This window comes from Mirounga leonina, unplaced genomic scaffold (genome assembly GCF_011800145.1).
Source record: "Mirounga leonina isolate KUSES-001 unplaced genomic scaffold, KU_Mleo_1.0 Mir_101664, whole genome shotgun sequence".
Lineage (NCBI taxonomy): Eukaryota > Metazoa > Chordata > Mammalia > Carnivora > Phocidae > Mirounga > Mirounga leonina.
The window spans coordinates 11,586,348-11,606,245 of record NW_023270175.1 but is presented as its reverse complement, the minus strand read 5'-3'; the positions used below and the strand labels follow the sequence as shown (position 1 = coordinate 11,606,245).

At 44.2% G+C, this 19,898-nt stretch overlaps 1 long non-coding RNA gene across 2 annotated transcripts in view; it reads right to left on the bottom strand.

Annotated features, from left to right (window-relative positions):
* Positions 1-19,898, bottom strand: part of LOC118012430 — a 63,519-nt gene that overhangs the window by 6,050 nt on the left and 37,571 nt on the right. The window contains exons 3-4 of one of the 2 annotated variants that reach the window (XR_004679704.1): positions 2,709-2,767; positions 1,520-1,607 (exon numbers count right to left, since the gene is read on the bottom strand). This is a non-coding gene — a long non-coding RNA (uncharacterized LOC118012430). The remainder of the gene's footprint in view (positions 1-1,519; positions 1,608-2,708; positions 2,768-19,898) is intronic. The other variant, XR_004679706.1, reaches the window with a different exon arrangement.

Genomic DNA, 19,898 nt, shown 5'->3' with positions numbered 1-19,898 from the left:
TCCAAGAATGCCCCGTGGCTTCTGCTGCCCCATGAGATCCTCTGCCTCTTGCAGCTGACTTGCCAGCACGCTTTACTGGTACCCCATTGGTCAAGTGCCCCCTGAGATTTTCTTCCACATCAACTACCCTGCTTACTGCACCTCTTTCTCAAGAGCTGAGCTGAGCTACAGAAAGCTGAGTCGCCAGGTTTCAGAGTAGTCGATTAAAACAAGAAGTCAAAATAAAACTAACAGTCAAGCCTCTAATCACTTCCTTTGATAGTATAACCAGGGGGTGAACCAGAGAAGGTGCGGACCACCCCCCACTGTTCCATGGACCAGCTCCAGCAAGGGTCAGATGGATTGGCGCAGCCTCGAGGGATGGTCTCACTGGGGAAGAAGCCCTGAACAGAAGGCTCCTGCCATTTTATGGACCCACACGCGGTGGGGGGGCAGTGAGGAGGAAGGGCTGGGAGTGGAAAAGTCCTGAGTACCGAGTGGAGAAAATGTGTCTTTAAGCGCTCCACTGCCTGCGACGAGGAGGCGTGAGCAGGGGTGCCTGAGGAAGGCCTCTGCCACAGGCACGGGGCTGGGAAGGCAGCTCCGGGTAAGAGCGTGGTTGACCGGGGGTCCTCTCCTCCGAGAATGCAGTGCACGGGCTGGGCACCCAGTGAGATGCGGAGAAACCAGCCTCTTTCCATGACGCCTGCCCAGCGGCTCCTTTGTATTTGCCTGAAAGATCACGCCAGGAGCCAGACTACTTCCTCTCTCCAGGGGTCCCCGCTGTCCTTGCCCCAAAAGCATGACACAAAGGAGCTCAGAGCTCTGCCCCTTAGGAAAGCCCTTGCTGTGGGGCTGGGTGTTTCGAGCTCCCATTCCAGAGGTGCGGCGTGCCCCCTCCACCGCACAGGTACACAGGGTACACGGCGGGGGGCGGGCAGGGCTGCGGTCTGGCCCCTGCTGGAACGCTACGACGTTCATAGCAACTGGTCGGATGCGCTTTATGGGATTTGGACAAGTGAGCAGAACTGAGGCTGGTCGCCGTCCCTGGCAGCGGTCTCTCTGCTCCGGAGCCTACGTGCTCAGCACCCAGTGTCCTCACGAGTCTCGCTCGCCCTCGGCGGCTGGGCACTCACTCTACCAGCCACAGCTCAAGCCACACCTGTGCCTGGAGTCCTGAGAAAATCTCCCCAGCTGCAGGGAAGATGTGGGCTCTTTCCAGTGCCCCTACTTTTTTATTCTGTCTATTGTGGTTAGTCTCTTAATCATCATGTTTGGGGTAGCGAATGTTTACTGAAGACCTACAGCAAGCCTGGCCTTGTTCGGGGTGCTCTATATGAGTTCCTTCATTTCCTCTTATTTTCAGCCTTGTCAACCCCTATTATGATCCCATTGCTCAGATGAGGCTCAGGCAGCTGAAACAACCCGCCTGAAGTCACAAAGCCAGTCTGTGGCAGATCCGTGGTTTGCAAGCCTGTGAGTCCATAGTTGGTCTTCTTCCCACGAAGCCACCCCGCCTTCCACACTCCCACGTGCTTACCTCTCTATGCCAGCTCAGCAGCCCAACCTGTGTGTGGCAGGCCTGGATGTGTGCGGTGGCTTCCAGGCAGCGAGCTCAATAGTTCCTCCTGAAGAGAGAGAACACTTAGCGAAGTACTTTCCTTAGCTTGTTGGGATGGAGACCAGTTGTTTCAGCACGAGAAATCAACCACTCCACATACAAAGCACATGGGTTAAGGGCAGGGCTCCCAGCCTTGGAGATTTCATGGACTAAATAACAAAACAGGATTCTGATACAGATCATGGTCTTTTCATTTCACCAATTAAGACCATTTAAAAGAGTACCATTTATACTCCTCCTACTACTAATACTAACGGCAGGAATATGTAAACCTTAAAGAGAAAGGCTACAATGTGCCAGGTGTTCTTAATCTGTCAATGAACTATTTGATTTGATCCTCATAAAGATCCTATTCAACAGGCATCACTGTTATCCCCGCTTTATAGGCAAGGAAATTTGAAAAAAAAAAAAACCCTGCCTCACTTGTCTAAATCCCATAGGCTATGTAAATTGCCCCGATTCTGCGCTGATAACCATTATAGTATACTCTCTGTCATCTGTGCTTCATAAAAGATATCCTTATTTTTCTTAAGTTTTTTTTTTAATAGACTTTTTTTTCCAGTGGGCTCCTCGCCTGACGCGGGCTTGAACTCATCATCCTGAGATCAAGAGTTGCCTGCTCTATCAACTGAGCCAGCCAGGTGCCCCCATAAAAGATATCTTTAAAGGAAACCATCAAGCATACAACAGAGGCCCTTATCTCAGAATCTGGGAATAGCTAAGCAAAAAGCACAAAAGCTCTGGGTTTGAGTCTTGGGCAAATTAATGCTCTTCGTCTCTGTTTTCTGAAATCTAATATGAAAATATTAACATCTGGGGGCGCCTGGGTGGCTCAGTTGTTAAGCGTCTGCCTTCAGCTCAGGTCATGATCTCAGGGTCCTGGGATCGAGCCCCGCATCAGGCTCTCTGCTCCGCGGGAAGCCTGCTTCTCCCTCTCCCACTCCCCCTGCTTGTGTTCCCTCTCTCGCTGTGTCTCTCTCTGTCAAATAAATAAATAAAATCTTAAAAAAAAAAAGAAAATATTAATATCTGTTGTGAGAAGGAAATGGCCTAACAGATACCGAGCCCTGAACCCAGTGACTGGCAAATAAGGACCCCCAATACGTACCAGGGGCGAGGCTTATCGTTCTTCTTCATCCCGGCACAGCCCTGCAAGCTCATCTCCTGCTGGAAAGAAACGGAGTAGGAATACTACAGACTGCTCCTCTTATTGAGGTCAGATAGTTGCTAGGACTGATCGTACTCTCCTTCCCTCAGCTGTCGCCTACTTCCCCTCCTTGACAGAACCCGAGCAGGCAGAAATGTCTCAGCTTTGCTTCCCACTGGTTGAAAATGGTTGCCATAGCAGCACTCATACTTTCCTTCTGGGAACTCTGGGGAACGCATGCGGAAAGACACCTGCAGCCTCTGCAGCAACTGCGTCTCCCAGCAAACATCAGGGACTAGGAGGAGCGGGGTGTGCTACACACTAAGGCCCTGCCCTGGCCGTCCCCATTACCACCCAGACCCCAACCCTTACTAGACCCCTGACACTTCCCCCCCCTTCTGCCCATCTAGCCTGTTACATTAGGAAGGAAAAGGGAGAAAGGAACTAGAAAAGGCCAGGGCAAGGGAAAGTCAAGAGTGATTTGTTCCCACATTTGTGTGCGGATAAAATCCCAGAATTTTCCTTCTCATGATAAAGCACTTGTTTCCATGGGGAAGTTCTAAAGAGGATCTATCCGCGGATAAAAACCCTGCCTCATTTGCTTGGTATTAGAAGTCACGGATTTGGCTCCAAGTCAGTTCATCAAGAGCCATGTCACCAAAAGCCAAGTCACAGAATGACCAAGTGAACAAGTGGGCCATTCTTTGAAGGATCGAGTTACCATACGACTTAATTCACCAAAGCTTAACCAAATTTACCAATTTACCAAAAACTCTGTTTTCTTTCTTTCAGCCTCATTAAGGTATACTTAATCATAAAAATGCACATATTTAGGGCGCCTGGGTGGCTCAGTTGGTTAAGCGACTGCCTTCGGCTCAGGTCGTGATCCTGGAGTCCCGGGATCGAGTCCCGCATCGGGCTCCCTGCTCAGCAGGGGGTCTGCTTCTCCCTCTGCCCTCTTCCCTCTCGTGCTCTCTGTCTCTCATTCTCTCTCTCTCAAATAAATAAATAAAATCTTTAAAAAAATGCACATATTTAATGCATACATTTCCATGAGTTTGGACACATGCATAGACCCGTGATAACATCACCGCAGTGGGGTTTTTTTTGAAGATTTAATATGTATTTAATTGAAAGAGACAGAGCATGAGTGGGGGGAGTGGAACAGGGAGAGGGAGATGCAGGCTCCCCGATGAGCTCCATCCCAGGACCCTAAGATCATGACCTGAACCAAAGTCAGATGCTTAACCGACTGAGCCACCCAGGCGCCCCCTTTTTTACCTTTTTCGAACATCTCTTGAGCCCCAAGTGTTTTACAGATGCTGGTAGAAGGACAAAAATGGGTGAGCAGGAGTGGATGGAGTGATACAGACTTTACCAAATGGAAGCAACTGATTTCTAGAAAACTGTCTTCTATGTTCTGGATGTCAGAAAGAAAGAGACCAAGATCAGGCCTCCTACACCTTACTGGCCTCAGAGAAAGAAGGTTAAGGTCCGAGCAAAACTAGGTCAGTGTAAAGAGAAGCTTCTGCACAACATTCACTTAGCTACTGAGGGCTACAAAGAGAATTGGACCTTGTTGCTAAAGAGAGATTAGGGGCCACTGAGAGATTTAAGCAATGCTGACAGAATACGTTAAAATTTAGGTGTTATTTCCCTGAAACAAATAATACATTATATGTTAATTAAAAAAAATAAAATTAAAATTAAAAAAAATTTTTTTAATTAAAAAAAGATTTAGGTGTTATTTGCAAAATGAGTCACTATAGATATGCTCTTGGATGGGAGGACAGCATATATGTACATATGACCATTTGCTCCAAATTTTCTGATTTTAGCACAATTTCAATTAAAATGAAAAAAATAAGCAAGAAAACAAAAGAATAGTCTAATAAGTATGTAAGAGATTCAACTGACCACATATTTATTTATTTATTATTTATTTATTCAACTGACCACGAACTACAGAACACTACTTGTTAAGACTAATGCTGGCTCAAAAGGGCAATTACCACTGTTACCAGTGGAACAGAGGGGATGTACTGGAGTAGCTCCTGGCATACATGACATTGACAAATGCCAAAATGTATCATAAGATAATGTGCGGGGGAAAATGGGTTTTTTTGCTTTCGATTTCAAAATTATTTATTTATATTTATTTTTAATTCCAGTATAATTAACAGTGTTATATTAGTTTCAGGGTTACAATACAGTGATTCAACAATTCTGTACATTACTCAGTGCTCATCATGGTAAGTGTACTCTTAATCCCCACACCTGTTTCACCCATCCCCCCCACCTCCTCTCTGGTGACCATCTGTATGTTCTCTATAGTTAAGAGTCTGTTTTTTGGTTTGTCTCTTCTTTTTCCCTTTGTTCCGTTTTGTTTCTTAAATTCCACATATGAGTGAAATCCTATAGTATTTGTCTTTCTCTGACTGACTTATTTTACTTAGCATAATACCCTCTGGTTCCATCCATGTTGTCACAGATGGCAAGATAAAAAACAAAAGATATGTGAAAATATGCATGTAGCCATATTCTTCTCAGAGAGTCTAGTGAACCGAATGGAATATATGATGAATAAATTCCATTGTACCAGTTGTCAGCTCTGTGATCTGGGCGAATTATTACCCTCTCCCTGTCTTTATTTTCTCATCTGCAAAATAGCAATAATCCTAATTAATGCATATTGCTCAGCACAGTCCCTGGCACACAGTAAGCCTGCCAAAAGTTTCAGCTGTTATTATAATCATTGCTCATTTTTTTACTACATGCAAAGCACTACCCTAGCTTCAAGTGAGGAAACAAAAAAGTAGGTCACCCCGTCTGAAAATTCAAGTGCTCACTGTGCAGGTAGGGAACCTAAGAACGACACCCACAAAACAGTTTTCAGTGGGAGCCCATGTTCCAGCTGTTGTCTCTTATTGAGGGATTCACACTTCAGGCCTATAAGGTTCAGGGAGGGAAGACAAACTCTGGGCAGGTAAGGTTGCGAAAGGGAAGGAAGAGGAAGGAGGTGAGTGAAAGGAGGCAGAAAATGTGAGAGGAACATAGGCAAGACCCAAATGATTGCGCTAGACGCGGAAGGGTTTGGAATGGGAATAGCACAAGCAAGGATGGAGGGTCAGAAATGGGTACGGCAGGTTCTGAGGAATGGCTGTGAGGTTGTAGTGTCTAAGAGACATCATTCCAGAGATCAAACTGCATTGCCATGACTGTAGCTGGAAAACATGAAAGCTATGAGACTGAGTGAGTGCTTACCCCCTGCGATTTCCTCTAAACAGTATACAAAACAAAACACAATGCAAACAACAGCTTAAAAAAAAAGTCTTAGCAAAGTAAAAATGATTTTCTTGGATAGTTGTCTTTTCCTGCAATAAGTGTAAGATCCTGATGAACCGAAGTTCTCTTCTAGTGTGATTCTATTTTTTTAAAGAGACAGATGGGGGGCGGGGGGGGGGGAGAAAAATCCCAAGAAGGCTCCACCCCCAGCGCAGAGCCAGTCACAGGGCTCAATCCCACGACCCTGAGATCATGACCTGAGCTGAAATCAAGAGTCAGACGCTTAACTGACTGAGCCACCCAGGCGCCCATGTGATTATATTTAATAATTGAGATACTGATGTACAATATTACAAGGCTACCAGTTATGAGAGAGAATACGCCAATTTGTGCATGGTGCCTGAAATATCAGGAGGGTGTGAACAGAGTTATTCCAAACATCATTTTTATTTTGCCTATGGATTGAGTCTTTCCCATGTTTCGCAGGGTGAGGAAGAGCACAGTGAGGTGAATGGACCATGATTTATGGCCTTGGCTGTGGTTGCTACTCTTGGACAGCAACTCAATGACTATGAAGATGACCTCCTCATCCCTTCACATCCCACGTGTTGGCCAGGATTCACGGCTGGTAGCTAACTTCCTTGCTTCCAGTTCAGAATGAATAAACACTGAACACTCACCTGTTTTGGGACTACAGAATCTATTCATCTAACAAATTTGGCCATGGTGAGATTCCAAAGTCTAAGTTTTTATATTAAATAAATACCAGAAGAACCAATTTAGCATCTTGTAATATTTCTGTCTGACTCCTTATTGGAGTTGAGATTTTGATGTGGGTCCATGGAATTCATGAGACATCTTTGGAAATTCCTTCTGATTAAGGTGAAGAAACAGAAGTATCGTTTGTGTTTCTTGGGGTGTTAGGGTTGGTGACGTAGGCCAGGGAAAATCACATTGTAAAACTTCCTCTCGATCCGGATTTTCCCTCATTCTTCGTGAATATTTTCATTCCAATGAAACCTCTTAGGATGACCAGTGGAGTTAAAGGAAGGTAACCCTATTGTTTGGCCTTGTGATGGGGACTGTGGACGATGTTAGGGGCTAATTTACATACCAATCTGAATTTACATACGAATTGACGGATTTACAAATGCATTTGTTTCCCACTTGGGTTTTTTTTTTTTTGTAAAGCCCAGCTGGTTAGAGCTACCTCCTAGTGCCCTACAGGCTTCCTTCCTGTCAGCCCTCACCACCTATGCCCCCACACCCCAACAGGTCTGGGCTCGGCCATTGCCGTGGATTTCCTTCTCCTCTAGGTCTCCACAACCTTCTTTTCCACTTCTAATTTCAAAACATCCTTTTTTTCTCTTTCTTTCTTTCTTTTTTTTTTTTTGGTCTCCCTAATTCAAGGGGTACCAGACAGAGACTACTCCTTATTCTCTGCCTTATCTCCATTATTTTTCCTAAACCAAGATACTTGGCCTTGAAATAGAAAATTACGATCCAACTCTGCAGTTCTCATAAGAGCCCTAGTTTTGTCTGGGGGCTGTGCTTTGGAGGGGGACAGGGGTACCAATTATGCCATCTCTGCTGGAATCTAAAATCCCTTGTGTCTCTTTATGTAACAAGACAGAACATGCTTTCAGAAGGAGTCTTCTGTTTTCCTGAGTTCTAAAATATCGGTAGAACAGTTTCCAAGCTATTGGCCTACTTTTCTAAGAAAGTTAGTTCAACCTAAGTGCAAAGCTGGTGGCCGCTCAAGTGCTGTAGTACCAGTTGGCAGACACGTATTTGTAACAAGATCAGGAGAAACGAGAGTTGTAGTGGAATCACACTTGGCCTTTTGTTAGGAGAGCACAAATTGCAAGGCTCTCTAACGGCCTGCAAAAACCAACTCCCAAGTGGCTACTGCATGCCTGCAGGGGAGGGTGTTTAGGTTTCTGAGAGGCCAACGGGTCCAGTGCCAGGGCTTGGAGAGGGGTCTTGAGTCTTTGGCCCTTTAAGTGAAAGAGTTCTGGGCAGGACAGTGTGGTAAATGCTTAGGATAGGAACCTGGCTATGAACTTGAGTGTGTTGCCCAAAACTGAATGACCTCACACGCAGAAAGGAAGACCAGGCTGCCCAGAAGCTGGCCTTCTCTAGATTGAGCTCTAGGGGCGCTCTTGAGTAGGCCCCACAGCAGCTCTGGGCCTGCATTCCTTAAATGGCGAGTGAAGGGAATGGACTGGATGACTGTGAAGGCCCCCTGCAGGGCCAGATCAAGTGGACTAGGTCACTGTAACAACTCCTTTCAGGGGAGTTCGACTGTACCACTGGCCAAATATCCACAATGGGTTGTGTTATAGGTCATTATTAGGCCCATATCCCCGTAAGACAGACCTATTATAGTTGCAAAAGCTTTGTGGGGGGTGGAAAGCATCTGTTAAAAGTTTCTTGGAGGGGCGCCTGGGTGGCTCAGTTGGTTAAGTGTCTGCCTTCGGCTCAGGTCATGATCCCAGGATGCTGGGATGGAGTCCCGCATGGGGCTTCTTGCTCAGCAGGGAGCCTGCTTCTCCCTCTCCCTCTGCCTGCCGTTCCCCCTGCTGGAGCACCCTGTCTCTCTCTCTGACAAATAAATAAATAAAATCATTTAAAAAAGGCTTCTTGGAGAAATTCATGCTGTAGAGTTTGGAAATGGAAGTTTTTGTTTTGTTTTTTTCACCTTTTTTCCCTTATGCCTCATTTCCCCTCCAGGACTCAGCTGAGGACTATGTAAATCCAAAGGAGAAAAACCAACTCACCAAACCTTAAGATGCCCTCTCACACTCCCAGCCCGAGGTGTACACACACCTTCTCCCACACCGGTATACGAAATTCTCTCAGGAGAAGTTGCTTATATTAATAAAGGTGAAATGGCCCAGTGCTGAGGCTTAGAGCAGAGCCTTGAGTCTGCCGCCCTTTGAAGGAAAGAGCTCTGGGTAGGATGGAGGGGGTAGGCACTGAGCAGCTGTGTCCGGGACAGTGTGACCTGTCTGTATCTGGGACTAGAGCCCAAGGGAGGACATGGCCACTCAGAGGCTGGCCTCCAGGACGCCTCCTGCCCTCTTCTGCAGGCCATTTCTCTGCTACAGTCCTGTGTTCCCTCATCTGTAAAGTGAAAGGAATAGGTTTGATGCCCCCCAAAAGTCCTCTCCAGTGCTTTGGGCAACACTTCCTCCAGGAAGGACTCCCTAGTCAACACAGATAGGATGGGGAACAAAGTGTGGGTTTACCCCCTTAGACGACCATCTCCCAGCAGACATATTTACCTTGAGGGTAGGAAACATGCCTGGTTCATCTCTGTGACCTGAAAGCCCAACCAGAGGATGGGCACAGAGCAGGTGTCTCTAACAATCTGTGGAATATGTAAATGAGAAACAGTCCAGGTAAGTAATCTTGACAAGGCCTCTAGCAAACTTCTGCTATTCTTTGCCAGCTCTCCATTCACCAAATCAAGCAGCGGCTAAGAACATGGAATTTGCTGTCACACGACCTTGAGCTCAGATCGTGGCCCTGCTGCTGTGTCACCATGGCGGGTCATCCATAGCAGGTGACATGTGTGTCCTACCGCGTCGCCTCAGCCATACGCACTTGGCCCAACATCCACCTGCCCCCTGCTTCCTCTGTGGACTGAAGCCCTTCTGCCTATGCAGGGAAGGCCGGAAATGCTGGGGAGTCAATGCTCCCACGAACAGTCCCCAGCCAATGCCCGTGGGGAGCTGGTGTGTAAACGCGCCATCTGATGCAGGTGGGCATCATCCAAAGTGCTCAAAACACCACCAAACTGTCAATTCAGAATCCTACATCCAGCCAAGCTATCTTTCAGAAATTAAGGCTGAGATCTTCCCAGTTAAACAAAAACGGAGAGAATTTATTGCTTTCGGCCTGAGTGTCCTTGGGGCAGAAGAGCCTCTTTGGGTCTCAGTACAATGAGGAGAAATGTGTGAAGGACTGGCTCTGATGTCCCCAAGACTGGGGGGAGCACGAGGGTGAGGCGAGAGACTGTGGGAACTTTATGAATTCAGGCAGTTACTGCCTCTCTCTGCAACTCAGTTTACTATTTGTAAAAGGGGAGTCTTTGTCCTCTGTAAAGATGGCAAACCCGAAGCGCTCAGAGACCTTCCGGGAAGAAGAGGAGTCCCTGAGCCTTTCCTAAGACCACTGGCCGATATTAACTGAGCACTTAATAGGTGCCAGGCACCACTTAAGTACTGAGCGCTGTCCTCCAGGAGGGAGATGGAGATGAAACAAGAGAGCAAATAACCAAACACTGTGGGGCTGGGAGCTTTTAGGTCAGGGGCTCAGAGAGGGCTTTTGAGGAGGTGGCATCCAAGCAGAGTCATGAATGCTGTGGAGGAGGCAGCCATACAAAGACTTAGAGGAAGAACATTCCAGGCAGAGAGAATATCCAGTGCAAAGGACCCATGGTGGCAATGAGGCTGGTGTGTTTTGAAGGCCCAAGCGACCAGAACCCAGGGACTGAGTGGGGAGAGGAGGAAAAGAGGCTGGAAGTACGGGCAGAACTGGTCTATCTCAGAGACTTGTTTGATCGTTGACCCCCGATCCCTGAAATCTAAATGGTAATCAGCTCATTCACTTCTCTGTACTGGGGACTAGGGAATCCAGGAGGGCAGAGCCTGGCTGGTCTCAGCACTGCCACGCCCCCAGCGTCTAGCACAGTACCTGGCACACAACAGATATGTAAACAATGCCTGATGAACAAATAAATGGATGAATGAATGAATGAATGTATCTAGCCGTGTCTTTAACTCACTGTGGACCTCGGCCAAGTGTATTTCCCTAACTGGGCTTCAATTTCACTACCTCTATGATGCCTTGCAATGCCTGTTGAGTAGTAATTCTCTGAAATCAGAACCCTCCCTTTAATGGGATGGCTGGCATGGAGAAGGTCCTCTTTGAAACCGGCTCATCCCTCTTCCCCATGGACTGCCAGGAAAGCATCCAAATCACTTCCTCCGGGCATAATGGAAACACATGCGTGCTTAAAAGTGGGGCACCCAGTCAACAGCTACCTGGTATCCCACAAGCCTTGACCACTAAGCAGGACCTGCTAGGAAGTGCTCCGTATACTCACCTCTTCCCACTTCCCCCCCTTTCTTTTCCTTCTACTTTCACTCCTGTGAAAACCTATTTGCTCAGATGAGCATCATGCTCCAACCACAGCCCCTGAGTCCGGCAGCTCAAGGTACAGGGTACCAGGAACCCTCTATCTGCCATGCTGGGCAGGTAGCAACCCCTGGAAGAGGAGCACAAGATTCCCAGCCTACGCTCCTGACTCCTGCAGCGAATGGCCACCCTCAAACCCTGTCCTGCCCCATCGGATTCATCAGGCCCCAAAGGTCCCCAGCAGTCAGCTCCCAGCCCAACCCACTGGCTTCCATTTTCCCCCTATTCAGGGAATGACGTCCTCTGCCTGCAAGGTAGGGTGCTGGCTTGGAGGAGGAGAGCACTGAGTGGCGGCAGAGGGGGAGGAGGAAGAACAGTGAAGAGGTAGAGTCACCACGTGTTCAGTCTGCAGCCTGGCTTCACAGCCTCTATGGATGGAGAAGTAGAGGGATGCCCAGGTCCTTGGCTGCTGGGATACAAGACTGGGACCAACCAGGGGGCACTGTGTGGTATGGAAAGGAATGCAGACCCAGGGAGCACCCAGCCTGGCATCCAGTATGAGAAATGCAGTCACAGAGAACTCAGAAGTTCAGTTTCCTCCCCAGCAGCCATCCTTATGGAGGGCCAACCCAGCACCAGACTGCAAGCACCCAGTAAGAGCTTTATAAGGCAGATCTATTTTCAGCCAGAGGGATCTCAGCAAACATCCTGGAAAGGCAAGCCACCTGAGTATGAGGCATATGGACTCTGGGCACAAAACTAACTTTACTACTTAATACTGTGCAGCCAGAAGCACCTTATTGAAGCGTTTTTTAATTGAAGTATAGTTGACAAATAATATTCTATTGGTTTCATATGTACAACATAGTGATTTGACATTTATAAACATTACAAAATATTCACCATGATAAGTGTATTTATCATCTGTCACCATACAAAGTTATTAATATGACTAACTATATTCCCAATGCTGTACTTTTCATCCCTGTGACATTTATTATTTTTCAAAAGATTTTTATTTATTTATTTGTCAGAGAGAAAGAGAGGGAACACAAGCAGGGGGAGTGGCAGGCAGAGGGAGAAGCAGATGCCCCGCTCAGCAGGGAGCCCGATGTGGGGCTCGATCCCAGGACCTGAGAGATCATGACCTGAGCCGAAGGCAGACGCTTAACTGACTGAGCCACCCAGGTGTCCCAACGTTTATTTTATAACTGGAATTTTGTCCCTCTTAATCCCCTCTACCCATTCCGCCCATCCCTCCACAACCTCCTCTCTGGCAACCACCAGTTTGTTCCCAGTATTTATGAGTCTGTTTCTGTTTGGGTTTTTTTAAGATTTTATTTATTTATTTGAGAGAGAGAGTGAGAGAGAGAGTGCACGAGAAGGGTCAGAGGGAGAAGCAGACTCCCCACTGACTAGGGAGCCCAATGCGGGACTCGATCCTGGGACTCCAAGATCATGACCTAGGCCAAAGGCAGTCGCTTAACTGACTGAACCACCCAGGCGCCCCTGTTTCTGTTTTTTAAAAAATCTGTTTGATATCATTTCTGTCTTCTTAAATTTAATGAAACTTGTTTTGTGGCCTAAAATGTGATCTATCCTGGGAAATGTTCCAGGTGTACTTGAAAAGAGTGTGTATTCTGCTGCTTTTGGATGGAATGTTCTGTATTTATCTATTAAGTCTGTCTGGTCTAATGCATCATTTGAAGCGACTGTTTCCTTACTGAATTTCTGTTTGGATGATCTATCCATTGATATAAGTGGGGCATGAAAGTCCCCTATTATTACTGTCAAGTCTCCCTTTATATTTGCTTTATATATTTAAGTACTCCTATGTTCGGTGCCTAGATGTTTACAACTGTTACATCTTCTTGTTGAACTGATCCCTTTATCATTATGTAATACCCTTGTCTCTCAATACACTCCTTCTTTTAAAGCCTATTTTGTCCGATATAAGTATTGCCACCCCAGCTTTCTTGTTTCCATTTTCATGAAATACCTTTTTACATCCCTTCACTTTCATTCTGTAGGTGTCTTTAGGTCTGAAGTGAGTCACTTGTGGGCAGCATATAGATGGGTCTTGTTTTTTCTACCCATTCAGTTACCCTATGTCTTTTGATTAGAACATGTAGTCTGTTTACATTTAAAGTAATTACTGATAAGTATGTACTTATTTTGATTTTGTTAATTGTTTTCTGGTTATTTTGTAGTTCTTCTATGTTCCTTTCTTGCTCTCTTGTCTTGTGGTGTGATGACTTTCTTTAGTGTTATGCTTGGATTCCTTTCTCTTTATTTTTTGCGCATCTGTTAATAGGTTTCTGGTTACTACGAGGTTGGTATATAACATCCTATGTGTACAGCAGTCTGTATTAAGTTGATTGTTGCCAAGTGTGAAAGTGTGAACACATTCTAAAAGCACTACATTTTTACCCCCCTCCACATTTTATGAAAATGATGTCATATTTTACATCATTTTATTTTGTGTATCCCTTAACTTTTTTTTTTTTAAGATTTTTATTTATTTGACAGAGAGAGACACAGCGAGAGAAGGAACACAAGCAGGGGGAGTGGGAGAGGGAGAAGCAGGCTTCCTACTGAGCAGGGAGCCCAACGTGGGGCTCGATCCCAGGACCCTGAGATCATGACCTGAGCCAACTTTTTTTTGTACATTTATCTGTAGTCAATAAGGAGATCATGGGGAATAACTTCCAAAGCTGTGACTCCTATTTCTTGATTTATTTTCATAGATATAGTTGATTTCACTACGTTTGTTTTAACCTTCATACTAGCTTTATAAAGGATTGATCTACTACCTTTACAATCTTACTATACGTTTTTACCACTGCAATCTTTTCCTTTCATAATTTTTTTCATTCTGCCTATGGCCTTTTCTTTTCTACTTAAAAAAGTTCTTTTAACATTTCTTGTAAGGCTAGTTTAGTAGTATAAATTCTTTCAATTTTTGTTTGTCTGGGATTGTCCTTCAATTCTGAATGATAACTTTGCTGGGTAGAGTATTCCTGGTTGTAGGTTTTTCCTTTCAGCACTTTGAATATATCATACCCCTCACTCCCTTCTGGCCTGCAAAGGTTCTGCTAAAAAATCAGCTAAGAGTCTTATGGGTGTTCTCTTATATGTAACTGTTTTCCTTTGGCTGCTTTTAAGATTCTTTATCTTTAATTTTTGACATTTTAATTATGTGTCTTTGTGTGGACTGAGTATATTTTAAAGAATTAAAATCATACAAAGTATGTCTCAGATCACAACGGCATGGAAACGGAAATTAAAAATAAAGAAATTTGGTCAGTGTAAAAATATGTGAAAATTAAAGAACAGTATAAATAACCAATGGATCAAAGAAAAAAATCAGAATGGAAATTAGAAAACACTTTGAGATGAATGAAAATGACAACATATGAAAACATTAAATGCAGTACTTAGAGGGAAATTTATAGCTGCAAATGCCTACATTAAAAAAGAAACATATCAAATCAACAATCTCCGTAAGAAACTAGAATAACAAACAACTCAAAGTAGAAAAGGAAATAAGGGTTAGAGCAGAAATTAATGAAACAGAAAATTTAAGAGTAGAGAAAACCAATGAAACCCAAAGTTGGTTCTTTGAAAATGTCAACAAAACTGACATTTAGCTAGACTGACCAAAAAAGAAAAAAGAGAGAGAGAACAGAAGTTACTAAAATCAGAAGTAAACAATGGGAGATTACTAATAATCTGATAAAAAGAAGAATTATAAGGGAATAGTACGAACAACTGTATGCCAACAAATTAAATAACAGAGATGAAATGAACAAATTCCTAAAATGACAAACTAGTGAAACTGACTCAAGAAGAAATAGAGTATCTGAAAGACCTATAAGAAATAAGAGTGTGGGACACCCGGGTGGCTCAGTGGGTTAAGCATCTGCCTCAGGCTTAGGTCATGATCCCAGGGTCCTGGGATGGAGCCCCACATCGGGCTCCTTGCTCAGTGGGGAATCTGCTTCTCCCTCTGCCTGCCACTCTCCCTGCTTGTGCTCTCTCTCTTCTCTATCTGACAAATAAATAAAATCTTTAAAAAGAAAGAAAGAAAGAGAGTGATGGGGAGCTTGGCTGGTTCAGGTGGTTAAGCGTCTAACTCTTGATTTCAGCTCAGGTCATGATCTCAGGGTCTTGAGATCAAGCCCCGCATCAGGCTCTGCACTCAGCATGCACTCTGCTTGGGATTCTGTCTCTCTCCCTCTCCCTCTGCTCCTCTTCTCCTCCTCTCTCTAAAAAAAAAAATAATAAAATTTTAAATATAAAAATAAATAAACTGCTTACAAATGTAAATTTATCTCCACACTGCTTTCACTGCAGCTCATATTTTCCATATGGCGTGTTTACTTTTTCATTTGTATCAAGATATTTTCTAATTTCCTTTGTATTTTTTAAATTTGACCCATCGTTTATTTAAGTATGTGTTTTTTATTTTCCACATGTAGGGGCCCAGGGCAGGCCACCCCAATATGAGCCTCTTTGGCAGGAAGATTATTTTGAGCTGAAAATAATCAATGCCCAAAGGACTCAGGAAAAAAATTTGACCTTCCCCCTAACTGTCTCAAAGAATATAGATGGAGGACTTCTTCCAGAAAGAGAGTGATCAATATAGATATCTACATTATAATAGGACATGGTAGACAGGGAGGAACCAACAAGACCTGTTTGATCAAAGTCCTCTCTGTGACCCATTATTTCTAGATGGCTCAACAAACACTTATCTACCAAACATTTACTCTTTTTCATCTTCCTGTGAATTGCTTTCCTTCCCTTTCAAGTAGCAGACCCCATTCCCTTCTCTTTAGTTCTGGGACATATTTACCTCACTTTGCCCAACTATCTGGAATCTCATGTCTGTGTGGATTCCCTGTACATTTGTAATTAAATCTGATTTTGTCCCATTAATATGTTTCATGTCAACTTAATTGTTAGACCAGCTAGAAGACCCTTAAAGAGTAAATTTTTTCTTCCCCAACAGTTTCCATACTTGGCAGGATAAACTTCCACTGGATATTTGCTCCAAAAATTCTGCAGATCCTTGGGCATCTGACATACAGCCAGGAGAAGATAAGATTTCTTACCATGTCAGCCTCCTGGAATCTCTGTCTGTGGAGTCCAGTGAAGCAAGACTGATAAAAGTCTTTTATATATATATATTTAGATTAGCAGGAAAGAATATCTGTGGAACTAGTTCCTTGGGCTTAGAGACTCAAGTAAATTTGGTAGAGTAGCGATCCATTTCTTTCCAGAGATGGTCTTTGTTTTACTTTGTCTTTGTCTGTTGTATCATTTGTCATAAGAAGGAAAAACGATAGGGTAAGAATACAAGCATAGACCCTAATAAGCCTGCTGTTCAAGGCAAGCTCACAGACTGATGAGTGCACATTTCTCATCAGACCAGTGTCACTTTAGACAAACTTTGATGTGGGTTAATGAAGCACATGAGGTAAGGCCTGTTGCTAATGGACACCTTGAAAGCCAAAGCCACAAAATTAGTGGGCGTGGGTAAAGCACTTAAAAGCTGTTAGAGCACTTCCTACCTAACTCCAAGACTCCTTTATTGGGAAGGGGGAGCTTGAGACTGACACCTTAGAACATCCTCCATCCTGACACCGTGAAAGCCTGCTATACTGGGATAAATTAACCCTCTGTACAACAAAGGCCTTTGCTTTCTTAGACCAACTCTGGGAAGTGAACTTCTGCACCTTGTTTGGGCTGCCCTTTTTTTTTACACTGTCTTTGGGTATGCCTCTTGTGTCCATAGTTAAGCCTTAAAAAGGCTTATTGGTTTAAGTCACTATTAAGATTAATAGATCCGGGGCGCCTGTGTGGCTCAGTCAGTTGGGCATCTGCCTTTGGCTCAGGTCATGATCCTGGGGTCCTGGGATTGAGCCCCACGTTGGGCTCCTTGCTCAGCGGGGAGCCTGCTTATGCCCTGCCTGCCGCTCCCCCTGCTTATGCTTGCTCTCTCCCTCTCTCTCTGACAAATAAATAAATACAATCTTTATTTTTAAAAAAAGATTAATAATGGGGCGCCTGGGTGGCTCAGTCGGTTAAGCGGCTGCCTTCGGCTCAGGTCATGATCCCAGGGTACTGGGATCGAGCCCCGCGTCGGGCTCCCTGCTCGGCGGAGAGCCTGCTTCTCCCTCTCCCTCTGTCTGCTGCTCTGCCTACTTGTGCTCTCTCTCTCTCTGTTAAATAAATAAAAATCTTTAAAAAATAAATAAATAAATAAAAGATTAATAGATCCTACTTGTCAATGGCCAGACAATGGATCTTTTAATTTGGTTATATTTGAAAGAAAAAAAATTAAAGAGTGCTCTCAACTGTCTTAGTATAACAGCTGGCCTTAGGGACTCCTTTGACAAGATGAAAGAAAAGAAATTAGACTTAAAATAAAAATTAATGTCTATATCCAACGTAAATCCCCTTCTTGAAACGCAGCCCCATCTTCCTATTTTAATTTCCCCTCCCTTGCAAAATTTAGATGGCCTCCAGCCTAATGTTGAGACCCAAAGTATACAGGTTGCTCATGTAAATGCTAAAAACCAGAAATGAATTGAACAAAAGCCCCTGAGACTGGCAGTAAGGCTCATTTTGCTCCCATCTTCTAGGGCTCTGTAGTCAATCTCTGCCAGCTTCAGGCATTCCTATGCAACATCCTTTGCAGACACATCCTAGACCCCCACCAAAAATAAATTTCATGTCCTCCGGATAGCAGCAGATCCTTTAAATTATAAAGCCCTTTAAACCTCTCCTCTGAGAAGATTTTACCAAATTTAGAGATGAATTTAAATAAATTTATTTTTCAAAAATTGAGACCAATTAGATTAGTGGCCATTCACAACCACCCGCCCCACACCATCACAGAGGAACAAGTGATCAGCTAAAGGCCAATATTCAGGGGCTAACAGAAGCCGAGGTTGAACTGCACACTCAGAGAGAAGGTTTTTGTTAAGATGCTTTATACAGACGTTACAAAAACATAAATCTTCTAATTCCCACTTTAGTTAACAATCTCCCTGGTGGAAGCAACTTTAAAGAAGCAGGTCAATCTCCAGATAGTCAGGCAGTAATCCAGTTCTTTGGGGGAATTAGAAACAACTGTCTTTATCTTGCAAATCTATACAAAACCAGAAATGCAACTCCAGAAACAAATCAAAACACACCTATCTTTACCAACCCCCAAACCTCAACTATTCCTCTCAAAATACTTGTAGGTATTATAAAGATACTATATTAGAATATTAGACCAAATTGTTTGGCACTTAAGAAAACAGAAAGAAAATATTAAATACCAATTACCTTGAAACTCTCAGAAAAAAATCTGCATTCTTTCTCTTTCCCTTGAAATTATAAATCTTATCATGATTTTGAAATGCAAACGCAGCCCAGAATCACTGGAGACTGAAGAATAGAGCGGAGGGAGAGGACTTCTAAAAATTAGAACTGCAAAGAAAGGCTCCTGTGCCCACATTCTAGCACCTCTGATAACAGGCAAATATGCCCCCAAAAAACACCACCTTAGAGAAAATGCAGGTACTTTCTCAGTGCCTTTGTGATGTATATTTTCTCCCCCTCTCCATCTTCTCTAGGACCTAAGAGCCATTCTTTCAAATGCAAATTTAAGGGAGAAGTTTTTCAGCAGAAATAGAGAAAGATACTTGGAAATTGGGCCTATAATGTCATCTCCAAAGATACTAGTACTGGGGCGACTAGGTGGCTCTGTTGGTTAAGCGTCTGCCTTCCGCTCAGGGCTCAGGTCATGATCCCAGGGATCAAGCCCTGCATTGGGCTCTCTGCTTGGCGGGGAGCCTGCTTCTCCCTCTCCCTCTGCCTGCTGCTCTGCCCACTTGTGCTTTCTCTCTCTCTGTCAAATAAATAAATAAAATCTTAAAAAAGAGACAAAGATACTAGTACAAACAAAAGCTATAATATCTTTGTATATTGTATATAGTGTTTATGTTGTCTATACACACACACACAGTAAATGTGAGATATCTTTCTACCTCCCAATGGTATTGCTAAAATGAATTTGTAAAAGAACTTTAATTGGCTTCTAGAAAATTACATGCTTATATAAATTTAGTATTCATAAAAATTCCCAACAATAAAATAAAGACCATCCAAATGAATTTCAGGTTCACGTGATCTTGGAAAATATTCAGTATTTTTTTAAAGATTTATTATTTATTTAACAGAGAGAGAAAGAGCACAAGCAGGGGGAGCGGGAGAGGGAGAAGCAGGCTCCCCGCTGAGCAGGGAGCCCGATGTGGGGACCCTGGGACCATGACCTGAGCCGAAGGCAGACGCTTAACGACTGAGCCACCCAGGCGCCCTAGAAAATATTAAGTATTAAAGCTAATTTAATGTTGTTGGTTTAATTAAAATAGACATGTCTTTTTTTTTTTTTGACAGAGAGACACTCAGCAAGAGAGGGAACACAAGCAGAGGGAGTGGGAGAGGGAGAAGCAGGCCTCCCACCAAGCAGGAAGCCCGATGTGGGGCTCGATCCCAGGACCCTGAGACCATGACCTGAGCCGAAGGCAGACGCTTAACAACTGAGCCACCCAGGTGCCCCAAAAATAGACATGTCTTTATGATGTGGGAAGTAAAGGGAAAAGAAAAAAATTAAGTTTCCTTAATTCCTACAGCCCATTGACAAGTCCTTGAAGCAGGGAGACC